The sequence below is a fragment of the Aspergillus novofumigatus genome, assembly GCF_002847465.1.
Source record: "Aspergillus novofumigatus IBT 16806 chromosome Unknown P174scaffold_6, whole genome shotgun sequence".
NCBI classification, from domain to species: Eukaryota; Fungi; Ascomycota; class Eurotiomycetes; order Eurotiales; family Aspergillaceae; genus Aspergillus; species Aspergillus novofumigatus.
In genome coordinates this window covers 172,634-185,650 of record NW_020194279.1, presented here as the reverse complement: position 1 = coordinate 185,650, position 13,017 = coordinate 172,634, and positions in this window count along the sequence as shown.

Below are 13,017 nucleotides of genomic sequence, written 5' to 3'. Positions count from 1 at the left end.
CTTTTATAGAATTTCTAATATTATTAGCCTGCTCCTTAAGGAGACTAATAAGGGCTTTAATATAATATTACTTATTAGTAATAATTAGGGGTTTAACTAATAGTAGAATTAATAGGATTATAACTAACTCATCCTAGTGCATATTAGCCACTAAATCTAACTATAGTTAGATTTAATCTATACCTTTATACTGGTATGCTTAACAGCACAGAGTTTTATAGCTACTAATACCCTTTTCCTATTTAACTTTCTAAAGTCTATAGTTATATCTGGATGCTGCATGTTCATGGCATGCTTTAAGAGCTTATTAAACTAGCTTAATACTATTAACACCCTTAGTCTATCTTTAATAGAAAATCTTTAAGTGCCTACTCTAAATATTAACTTTAGTTTTATAATTAGGTTATTATTAAGGGCTTAGTTCCATCCTATTTTCTAGTCTAGGCTTAGTTTATGAATATTAAGAATAATAGTCTTAAGATAACTTTGTTTAAGTTCCTGATAAATAGTATCATCCTTAATTATATCTATAGTGATAGTATTATTTGCCTCCTTAGTCTGCTACACCTTAGTCTTCTACTTTAACTTCCTTAGTATGGCTGCCGCCCTAGCGCCAGCTATGGTGTCTGTAGATCTAACTATAGTTAGAATTTAAAATTAGGAAAATGAATAGTGGAAGGGGCATGTTATACTATAGGTAAATCTAACTATAGTTAGATTTACCTGTAATAAGTAAGGCAAATACACTTACCTAAGTTTAAAGGAAAACCTTAAGGCACTTACCTAAGTAGTGATATAGGAGCTCTATTAATCTAACTATAGTAAGATTAGATTTTATTAATTTCTAAGTAAGGGGGTGTTTTTAAAATTTAAGGTAATTTTAAAAAAGAGGGCTATTTTTGAAATTCCAGATATAATAGAAGAGAATGTTTAAAAACCTGCATACTAGCTAGGAGATAAGTATTTAAGCTATAGTATAATACCTCATACTTATTTATATTCACTATTAAGTTATTATTCTTTATTCTATATAGTGTTCATGACTTGAGAGGTAGTAAATGTCAAAGGATATAGTTCTAATATGGATTTCTTTGATGTTTAAGTATACTATATATGATTAGTTAGTTTCTATTATGTAATCCTGCTCAGTAGCTTATCTTAATACTTAGTTGCATACTAAATAGTTACATACTACACAATTATATACTACCTTACACAGTTGCATTTTCATATACTTAGTTATATCACCTAGTTAAATGTATTAATGATATTTATATAATATCTATTCCTTTTTGAATCTAACTATGGTTAGATTCAGTGCCTTATATAGTTATATAGTACTTAGTCAGTTGCATAGTACTTAGTTAGTTGCATAGTACTTAGTTAGTTACATAGTACTTGGTTGGTTGCATAGTACTTAGTCAGTTACATAGTTCTCAGGTGCATTCTGAGGTATATTAAATCTATTAAAGGAGTATATCCATTCTCAATCTAACTATAGTTAGATTTAGTGTATTTAGATTATATTAATAGGAATGACAGGGTTAATATTATATATAGTAGTAACTATTGTGCATGAATGCACATAATATTTATATATATATTTATGTATTTTATCATGTTTCTAGCTATAAACCACAAACTCCCCTAATATAGCTTAAATCTATTACTCCTTAGGTTAAGATGAAACCTCTACATCTCAACTCTTATATAAATATATTTTTAAATTAAAATAATTCATATATTAAGAGATATCATTACATCATTTGAGCTCAAGATGTCAGGTTGAAAATAGCGGTTTATCCAACCCAAAACTAAACTAAATCTAACCATGGTTAGTTAGTATAGACCTAGCTAGGCCTAGCTAGGCCTAGCAGCGGGTTTTGCGGTGAAAACCATAACTGAATCGCATCGGGTCCGGGTTTGGTGCGAGTTCTAAATTTTGAACCCGAAACCGCAGCAGTTCGGTGCCACCTAGGCTTGAACCCGCCCAAACCCGCACCAAATGCAACTCTAATATTAAGGGAGTGTATTTATTTAAGTAGCATAAAACTAAAAGTAGCTATTAAAGGTATTATCACTGAGTATATGTTGAATATAAAGGCAGGACTGCGATCTGAAATACTAAAATAAAAGTAGCTATTTAAGAGAGAGTTGCCTAGTATATATTAAATATAAGGCATAGCTGAGGCCAAAACTGTTAAAAAGCTTCCTAATTTTATTTACTATCTATAGGCTGGCCATTGGGAAGGGAAGGGAGTCCCATGGGAATTCCCATAGCTAGTTCCCCTCCCATTTTATCCCTAGTCATGGGAATCCCATCCCAAGCCCTAACTACTATGGGTGTAGCGGGCAGGGCCCGCTGGGTGCTCATGCTGTTCAACAGCCCTCGCAAGGTCTTATCTAAACTGGACACCAGCTGTCAGTCACATGACTTTTGTACTAACTAATATAATAACCCATGCTGTTATATGACCCAGCCTCCCCTTTTCATATCCAGCCACAATGCGCCCCTAGTTAGACTTCTTAGTAATTTCTTACTATCCAAACCTAGGTCATAGGTTGAACTAGCTTCTAGCCTATGACATTAGAAATTGCTCACCCTAAGATAGTTAGGAGAAGAAAGAGACAGCTAAACTAGCAACATAGCTGAACCAGTGAGACAGCTTAGACTGGTTGTGGGTTGGGTTTGGATGGATCCGCAGGGGGTTCAATCCAACCCGCATGGGTTTTGGGTTGATCCACCACCTATCTAACCCACCCTCATATCCATGCGGATTGGGTTGTGGATAACCATTCTACCCATATTATACACGTGATTTTAGACTATACTACTTTTAGTAGGTAGAAAGACCTCTCTTTAAGAGAATATTATGAATATCTGTCATTCTGCCGGTCATGTGCACCCAATGGGTTACCCATATCCATATGGGTAGGATGCCATCCACCCATATGGATATGGGTTGGATCAGAGTCGACCCCCATCCAACCCAAAGTGCGGATTGGGTGGGTTGGATATGGATTTGCGGATTGGGTCAGCCAGTCTAAGACAGCTGAACCAGTGAGATAGCTAAACCAGCAAGACAGCTAAACCAGTAAGACAGCTAAACCAGCAAGACAGCCGAACCAGCAAGACAGATATACTATAAGCTATAATAATGTATTAGAATTAATGCCCATAGAAGAACCTAGTAGAGAGTAACTATAAGCCCCTGATAGTGCATAAATAGACCTCCTAGCCCAGATGGCCCAGCAGCTAGAGAGGCTGGCTAGCTAGATAGAATAGATAGAGGAGAAGCAGGCCACTCACACTGCCATCCCTGTGGTACTAACACCTGCACTTTAAGAAACCCCTATAGTGCCTACCCCTGCTACCACACCTACAGATAATAGAATAAGAAGGCTAAAGCTAGTCCTACTAGATATAAAGTAGACTGGTCGTGGGTTGGGTTTGGATGGATCCGCAGGGGGTTCAATCCAACCCGCATGGGTTTTGGGTTGATCCACCACCTATCTAACCCACCCTCATATCCATGCGGATTGGGTTGTGGATAACCATTCTACCCATATTATACACGTGATTTTAGACTATACTACTTTTGGTAGGCGGAAAGACCTAAGAATTTAGACTATACTACTTTTAGTAGGTAGAAAGACCTCTCTTTAAGAGAATATTATGAATATCTGTTATTCTGCCGGTCATGTGCACCCAATGGGTTACCTATATCCATATGGGTAGGATGCCATCCACCCATATGGATATGGGTTGGATCAGAGTCGACCCCCATCCAACCCAAAGTGCGGATTGGGTGGGTTGGATATGGATTTGCGGATTGGGTCAGCCAGTCTAATATAAAGATATATAATAATATTAATAAAATAGTATACTACACCTTCTACTCTAAGCTAGCAGTAAAGCTATAGATTAACTAAGTAGCTATTAGCTCTGCCTATAGCTATATATAGTATGCCTTTAGCAGACTCTAAGGGAATATGGCTACTGCAATAACCCCTAGATAGACTAATATAGTTAAGACCCTTCTACAGCCACTAGGGATATATTAATTAGTATACTAAACTAACTTAACCTCATATTCTAAGATAAGAACTGCGTGGAGAAGGCCATAGAGGAACTATATAACTTATATTAGGGTAACTACCTATTTAGTAAGATACTAGCAGACTTTAACTAGCTATTAATAGAGGCAGGAGGTTATAATTAGTCTAATAATATAAAGTAAAGCTTTATAGATAGTATACTTAACTAGGAGATAAAGGTGCAGCTTTTTAATTTATAAAAGATCTAAGCTTTAAGAAGTATTATTAGCAGCTATAGATAATTATAGACTAAATTAAAGCTAATTATATATGTAGAGCAGCATAAGCAAGATAATAAGAAAGAGGTGTACTAATTATAAGCTATAACTACCTAGCCTATATTCCTATAGTCCTAGTAGCCCCTATAGCAGTAACTACAGGTGCTAGTAACTCTATAGATTAGGAGCTAATATCTATAAAGTTAGCTAGTGCCTATTACTATACTAGATAGGTTAATAAGGTAGAATAGGTATACTAATATACTGAGGGCAGGTGCCTATATTATAGTGCCTTAGGCTATATAATTAAGAGTTGCCCTTACCTTAGCACTATCCTGCTGCAGGACTGACCCTATATATCCTATATAGTAGGACCCTTGCTTAATAATAAGGAGCTAGAGGCTATAATACTAATAAGTAAGCCTAGTAAGCTAGAAAATAACTTACTCCTATAAAAAGACTCTTATAGGGGCTATTTAAATAGTTAATATAGTTATTAAGCTAGTGACTATGCCTAGAGAAAGATATATTTATAGGTTATTAATAGTTCTGATGATTTGTTGAGTTTAACACCCTAGAATTTAATATATCTATGATAGTTAATAAGGAGCATAATTACTAGGTCTTACCTAATACTAGATATATATCTTATGTAGTCATGGCTGGATGCTTTATATAGAAGCTAAAGCTTAAGTAGTAAGATATTAAGCTAATCTAGCTAGAGAACTACACAGGTGCTATAAGTAGTATTAGACTGGTTAAACCCAACCCGGAAACCCCAACCCAACCTGGCCTAAACCCGCCTTGGGCTGGGTCTGGGTTTAGAATTTCTAACCTGCAGGCCAGTTGGGTTCTGAGAATAAGAACCCATTTGGGTTTTAGGTTGAAAAATGGGCTGGGTTGGGTTGGGTTGGGTTCTTATTATAGGCTCTCTAGAACCCGTGTTATTGTAATACAGTTTTAATTATATAGGTATATATGGTAAGTGCTCTGCAAGTTAGCATAGATAAAATCTAACTAAGGTTAGATTCAGTATTATAAGAGTATTAATAAGTAAATTAATATTGTATTAATAAGGAAAAATATTGTATTAATAATTTAATATCCTAATTTAATGTCTTCCATTAAGCATTGCCTGATATTTGCTATGTTCATGCTGGTGATGAATTAGTTGCTGCAGAACCTGGGGCTGATATGATGTTGTTTAAAGTAGAGTTGGTGATGGAGGAAGATTATCTTCTTATATATTATCCAGTAGATATGCCTGACCTTCCTTAATATCATTAATATCTTCCTCTTCACTAATATAGTCAGGCACATCTACTAGATTAGCATTATCTTCTTCATCTCTAATAGTACCTCCATCTTCATCATCCTCCTGAATGCCTGTAAATTCTTGTCAAAGTTTGAAATTTTCAGCACACATCTAGATTATTATTGCTTAGATTATGCCTGGGAGAAGACAACTTCAATAGTAGTAATAGATATCTTAAGATATATTAAAAAGATGCTTAACCCCCATACTACTAATAGATATAGCTAAGAAGTCTCATGCTATTCTTATAAGAATAGGAAAATAATTCTTATATTATTTCTAATACTCAAGCACATTCATACCAGAGGGCATAAGACCTATAATTAGTTAGTAAATCTAATTTAAGTTAGAATTATATAATATACCTTCTTATAAATAATCCTTAATCTCACTTAAGGCATTATCAGTTTGGGTTAGAACATGTGTTTTACCCTTCTATATAATAGCAATAACTTAATCCAGTTCAGAAAGACAGTTAGAGGTATGATTTATCTTTACTTTCTCTGGAAAGACTGCAGCATAGTAAGCATAAATATCCTTAAGGGCACTGGCATACCTATTATGCTAGTTAACATCATTATTACTCCATGTATCTTCCTGAAAGACTTTCAGTTTAAACTAAGGAGCTAGAATAGTTGTAATAGTATAGACATATCCTTGTGCATAGTATGTCTTGCTATAATACTAACACAGCTTATTAATAGCCTTAGATAAGGCATGCCATAGTTCCCTCTTCTAAGTTGTGTGCTTTAATTCCAGTCATCATTAAGCATCCTCTAAATACTAAAATAAGGAGTTATAGATGTTGAAGGCCTTATAGACTGTAGGTCCATTAAACTCTAATAAGGCAAGAGTAAAAGTAAAGAAAGGGTGAGTTAGCTGAAGTAGGTATTTAATCCACTACCACTCTGCATGAGAAGGAAGAAGATATATAATATCTTCCTTCTCCTACTTTTCTAAAAACTTAGCTAGAGCAGAGTAAAGCTTAATAGCTTGCTATAATATTAGATATGTTGAGTTCTATTAAGTTTTACAGTCCTATTAAAGTCTAAGTAATCTAGGATTGGAAGGTAGGTAGCAAAAGGTTTTATATTAGGTAGGGCTTATATTAATAAACTAAGTAAATTTTTGAATCTAGTAAGAGATACTATTAGCAAAGAATCTAACTTAAGTTAGATTTATATACCTTCTTAAGTGTACCTATAAATCCCTCTAAATAGATATATCAGTCACTTGCATCCTAGATCATCTTAATCTCATCATTTATAGCTTCAACCTTAAGGAAAGTAAAGAGTTCCTTTATAGTAAGTTACAGGACATGGGTAAGATAGGGAATATAAACCTATAAGTTAATAATATTAGTAATAGCTGAATCCTAGAGTATCTCCATAATCTAAGGAGATTAAAGATCCTTTTAAAGCTTATAAGTAATAGTATCTATTATTATTAAATTATTTACAGCATTATCTATTATAACTGCTATAATATAATGCTGAAGCTGGACTAATTTAAGCACTAATACTACCTTCTATGCAAGGTTATCACCTGTATAATGAATATTCATTAGCTCAAACCCTAGAAGTACCTCATAATACTTCTAATCTGAGCTAAGAAAGTACCTAGTAATTATAAGAAAGGAGTTTTATAATGAACTAGTCCATGCATTAACTATAAGAGAGATCTTAGACTAGGGAGGGATTAAGGACAGGGTCTTAGCTTAAGTTTTAGATGACTGCTTAAGTAAACAGCTCTTAATTAAATGCTAATTTAGTAAATTAAGAGTATGTGCCCTAGCAGCCATTATGAGTAATCTACAAAATTAAGGGTGTTTAACTATTTAAAATAGGAGGCAAGCCGTAAGAATAAACTAAAGGATTTAATCCTTAAAGTTCTTAGGCGTATAAGATATTACAGGCTAGTTAGTTAGTAATAGGAATCTAACTTAAGTTAGATATAATACTTACTTAGTTTTTCAGGAGACTGCTAAGCTTCTGTTAGGAAGAAGGTGTTTTCTTAATTACTAGGTAGTAGGCTTTAATATGCTGCATCATTATTATAACACTATTACCATAACAAGGGTGGAGGAGAAGACAACCATAATATTTATATTAGACCTTAGGTTTCCCATCAGGAAAGGATGCACCTTTATTAAAGTCTATCCATGCCAGAGATATCTAAGCTCTCCCCAGCTTACCTTTTACCTCTAAGATTGCATACCCTTAGCCCCTGTTGTTTCCTGCTATTATAGCTAGAATGCAGGTTCACAGTCCTTGCTAAATAATATAATCTTATTCTTTCTATTTTAATTGTGGATTTGGAGGTCAGGGTGAGGGGCTGTCTATATAATACTTATTCATAGAGTCCATATAATACTTGTTTGTAGGGTATTATCTAACTATAATAAAGAAAAGGCAGATATAGATGGACCTGGAGTGCATTAAGGTGTATAACTACTAATAGTAGATAATAGGCTGGTAGTGGATGGAGGAGAATTAACTAATATTAAATTTATAGAGAATAAAGACTGAGACATCTTATTAAAATAGATTTAAGATACCTCTACTCACTGCTCCTAAGTTGAATAGTTACTAAGCTTAAATAACCTTTTTTATTATAAAAGTAAATATAATACTCTTTAGGTCTGCTTTATTATCATAGAAAGAAAGTAATTTAGTTACTATGGAAATTATAATCTAACTTAAGTTAGATTATATTACATTCCAAATTCTAGCTCTCTATTATTGTGCTAACTAGTAATATTTTTTCTAGGTAAACCTTATTACACCACTAAGTCAAACTCCTTGCACTAGTAGATATGAGGAATCTAACCAGAGTTAGATTCTATTTATATTCCAAATTCCAGCTCTCTATAAATGCGCTAGCTAATAACAGAATTCTAGGCTCTTATAGTTATGTTAACTAGTAACATCTTTCTAGGCAAACCTTATTACACTACTAAGTCAACCTCCTTGCGCCAGCAGGTATAAGGAATCTAACTAGAGTTAGATTTTTATCTCTTCTTACCACCACCACCACCACCACCATTATCATTCCTTGGTCTCTTGCGCGTAGTATCTATATTATGATCACTATCCTCACTATCCTCACTCTCCTGACTCTCCTTATCTATATCTTCTCTGGACATAGTCGCAGCTATAGGAGTCACTGCAGGAGATGGTGTAGGAGTTACTCTTAGAGTTAGTGTAGTAGATGTCTGGGCTGCAGCACCCTAGGGAGCACTAGTAATCTTTAGTAACTATTTCTAAAAGTTCTGTAAAAGCTTCTAATTCCCCTTATTAGGTATAAGGGTATTAGTGCTTTTTAGAAGAGCCTTAATAAATCTAGGGTGGCGCTTAATCTCCCTATTCTCGTGGTTTTTAATATTTATTTAGAAGACTGATAAATCCTTATTTTAATCATTAAGGTTTGGGGTCCAGCTATGAGCATCTATTATCAGGGTATATTTATATAAATAGTCTATGCACATTCTCCATTTATTCTATAGATAGTTAGAATCTAATCTAACTTAAGTTAGAAATTACATACCTTATTAAGAATTAATAATTTACTACTTTTAGAATAAGTAGCTTGTGAAGGGAACCCTTTATTAAGTATATCTAATATAATTCTCTTTAGGTTATAGTATATAAAAATAGCTTTAAGTATATTTACCTCTACACTAAAACTCTGCTTTAATAACTCATTATTTAAAACACATACCTAGCGGATTATTGGGTTTTGGTTCTAATTAACTTAGGTAGATAGATATCCCTATACAGTCCAGTTTACTAGGTCATTTTCCTAAAGCTATTAGTTAGCAGGTAGGTAAGTCTAGCCAAAGTTATATTATATACCAGCCTTGTGAGGTCATTATAAATAGCCATCTTCCTAGCTAGAGCTGGGCCAGCATACTTAACAGCAATCTTAACTATTTTTACCTAGTGTTTGTATTTAAACTAAGCTAAGTATAAGATCTAATCTGGTAATGCCTCTATATTTATTTTCTTATTTAGCAGGGTATTTAGCTATAATTAGTTAGTTTAAATCTAACTTAAGTTAGATTCCTTACTTACAGCTTTTACTAGCTCACTATCTTTCTATAGCAGCTCATCTTAGACTTAGTCCTAAATTTCATGAACTAAGGAGTTAGTAATCTTGAATATATCTATACTACTATTAAAGCTATAGACCCCTCCTAGAGCAAGAGTAGATTTCTCTAAGATTACTTCTTAGACCTCCTTAGTCTAGTTAAAGCATTGCAGGGCCTTCTTAGCTGCCTTAGGATACTTCTACTCAGGGTTAAACTAGTATATTATGTACTTAAGAACTTTCATAGTTAGCTTTGAAATATTACTAGCAATCATGCTCTATGACTGCTATAATAGGCACTTTAGATCTAGGTAGTTCCACAGATTCTTAAAGAGCTGGTAGAATTCCACATCTAAGAGCTCTTTAAAAAAGTTAGGTCTCTAGGTCTTATATATCACACTACTCTTCTAGAAGGGAGTCATTAAAGGAAGACTTAAGGTTCTATTAGTATATGCATTAGGAAGACTAAGCAGGTTCTAATTAAGTATGCCATTAGTATAGTCATCACTAGTAGGGAAAAATAATAGATAAAGAATGCTATACTCCCTTAGTATAGGGAGCAGTATTAGTATAGCCTAGTCTACCCCTAAAACTTTTGATGATAGGTCTCCAAAGATTATTACCTCAAAGTCAAAAAACTCATCTAAATGCTCAAACCAAATCTAACTCAAGTTAGATTTCTATATTAAGTATAGTATTAGATTACATACCTGATTAAGCTTAGATGAGGTAATTTTATCAGCAGTAGTGAAGTAGAAATAGAGAGCCCTATATAGAGTAAAGCAGTACTACTTAAAACATTTCTTAAACTTAGCATACTTTAGGATGGGCAGAATATAATTAACCTATAAGAGATTAATCCCCAGCATTTACACAAGCCATTCTTTGAGACAAGTAGATGAGAGAAGACTTTTTTAGTCTATAAGGGACTTACCCTTAAATACCTTAAGTATTTTAACTAGGAATACTCCATCAGAATTAGGATTATTAACCTCCTGCTAGTTACTCTATAGGACCATCTATATTTCCATATCAAATACATCACTACAGTAGACATTAACCACCCAAAGGTAATCCTATATATATATGTTAGTAGTTGAAAATCTAACCTAGGTTAGATTTCACTTACTTGATCCATGGGCATTATTATAGCAGGAGGTGGGGTGCCATTATTAGTAGTAGGTGCTGGTGGTTTAGCAGCTGCAGCTGCTTGGTCTAATAATAGAGATTTAAGTGCAGCCTTTTAATGCTAGCTAGCATTAAGGATCATGTAAGGAATTTTATCTAGCTAATTAAAAATAACAATATCTCTAGCAGGAGAGGGGTTAACTATGGAATTCTGGATAATCTCCTAGAGTATCTATATACTCTACTTCTTCACTTGCTTTCCTTTATATGATGGGATAGGACTTGAATTTATAGTTAAGTACTAAGCAACCAGATGCTTAAGGAGTTAATTAAAGTCTGTCTAGCTTATATATACCTTTATATAGGTCTCTATGTTGAGCCAGTGAACTCCTGAGGCTATGCTCTGGCGGAGATTTTTAAGGTAGGTAGCATTAAGTTCTTAGTTCTTCCTATTAGGCCATGCAGGGTTTAGGAGGTGGATATTAATAATTAGCATCCCTAGTAAGGCATCTCTGATCTTGTGGGATAATTAATTATTAACTACTAATATAACAGTGTTAAGGTTTTTCCTCTTAGACTTGCTAGATTTAGGCATTGTGGAATCTAACTTAAGTTAGATTATAGATGGATGTAGTTAAAGAAATAAGGAAACACTATACACTATCTAGAAGATTAAATCTAACCTAAGTTAGATTTAATTAAATTAATTAAGGCTAATTGTAGTGTTCTATGCACACAGAAAAAGGGAAGACAGTGAGGCTCTATACATAATAGGAGGTGTCTATACACAAAGTGGGTGGTTTATGCAGTAAATAGGGGGTCTATACATGAATAAAAATAAATAAGAAGGAGAGTTTAATTAAGTATAAAGAATTATAAGATATTATTATATATACATGCTTGCCTATTGTTCTATAACTATAGCTTATTTAAGGCTTAAAGTAAATAGAAGTAAATAATTTATAGGTAGTAGTGTGTTCTTTATTTAACTTAGAGTCTTTAAGTTTAAGAAATATATACTTAATATTCACTATAAAGAACCAGTGATTCTAATATATTCATTATAGATAAGGTTCCCCTCTGGAAACCTGCATGAAAATCTAACTTAGGTTAGACTTCTATACCTTATATATATTATACTACTTCATTGATGCTTTATAATAGAGGTTTAGCTTGATTAATATAATACTCATTTGTATATTTATGTTTATTGAATATTAGTATGGTTTTACATGTTGAATATTACTTGGTGGGTTCGCGGGCCCAACCCAGCCCATACTAACTGGATTTAGTAGGTGGAGAATAACATCCTTAGCAGAATAGAACCTAGCAGGTTCTAGATAGTCAACCCGCCGGGTTATGGGCTGGGTTTAGGCCCTAGAAATCTACAACCCAAACCCGCCGGGTTGGGTTCAAAAGATGGCATAACCCGGCCCAACCCGCAAAAATAACAACCCTAAGTAGTATTATTATAAAGATTATTATATTCTCTCTAGATATTAGGGGTAACTACCAGCCTATTATTTATATATATATATAGCACCTAAGCTAGGTAAGGGAACTAATCTAATACTAGGTATACCCTAGATAAAGTATTAGAGAGTGAAGGTTAAACCTAAGGGGCTATAACTACACCTAGCTAATAGATTAACTATAGGGTGTATAGAAGATAAGCTAAAATTAGTAGTCTAATATGTTAACACCCAGGGGTTTATAGTATGGAATTATTAAAGATAGAAGAATAAAGTAATATAGATTTTTACTACTAGCCTAAAGGATATTAAGAAGGCCTTATAAGTAAAGAAGTATATAAACCCTATTAATAAGCTACTAGTGTGCTATCATGAGTTCCTAGGAGTATTTAACTAAAGGAAGGTTAATAAACTACCCTTATACTACTATAGGGTTAATCACTGTATTAATTTAACTAAGGGCAAAGATAGGAAGCTAGTAGAACCCCTATAGGGCCCCTATATTCTATATCATGTGGTGAACTGCTTATCCTATAGAAGATGCTAATAGAGCTACTAGAGAAGAACTTTATTTATATTAATAGTTCTTCTGCTGCAGCTCTAGTGCTGTTTACCTATAAGCTAGGTAAGTGGCTATAATTCTATATAGACTACTATATACTAAATATAATTATAAAGAAAGATTAATACCTACTAC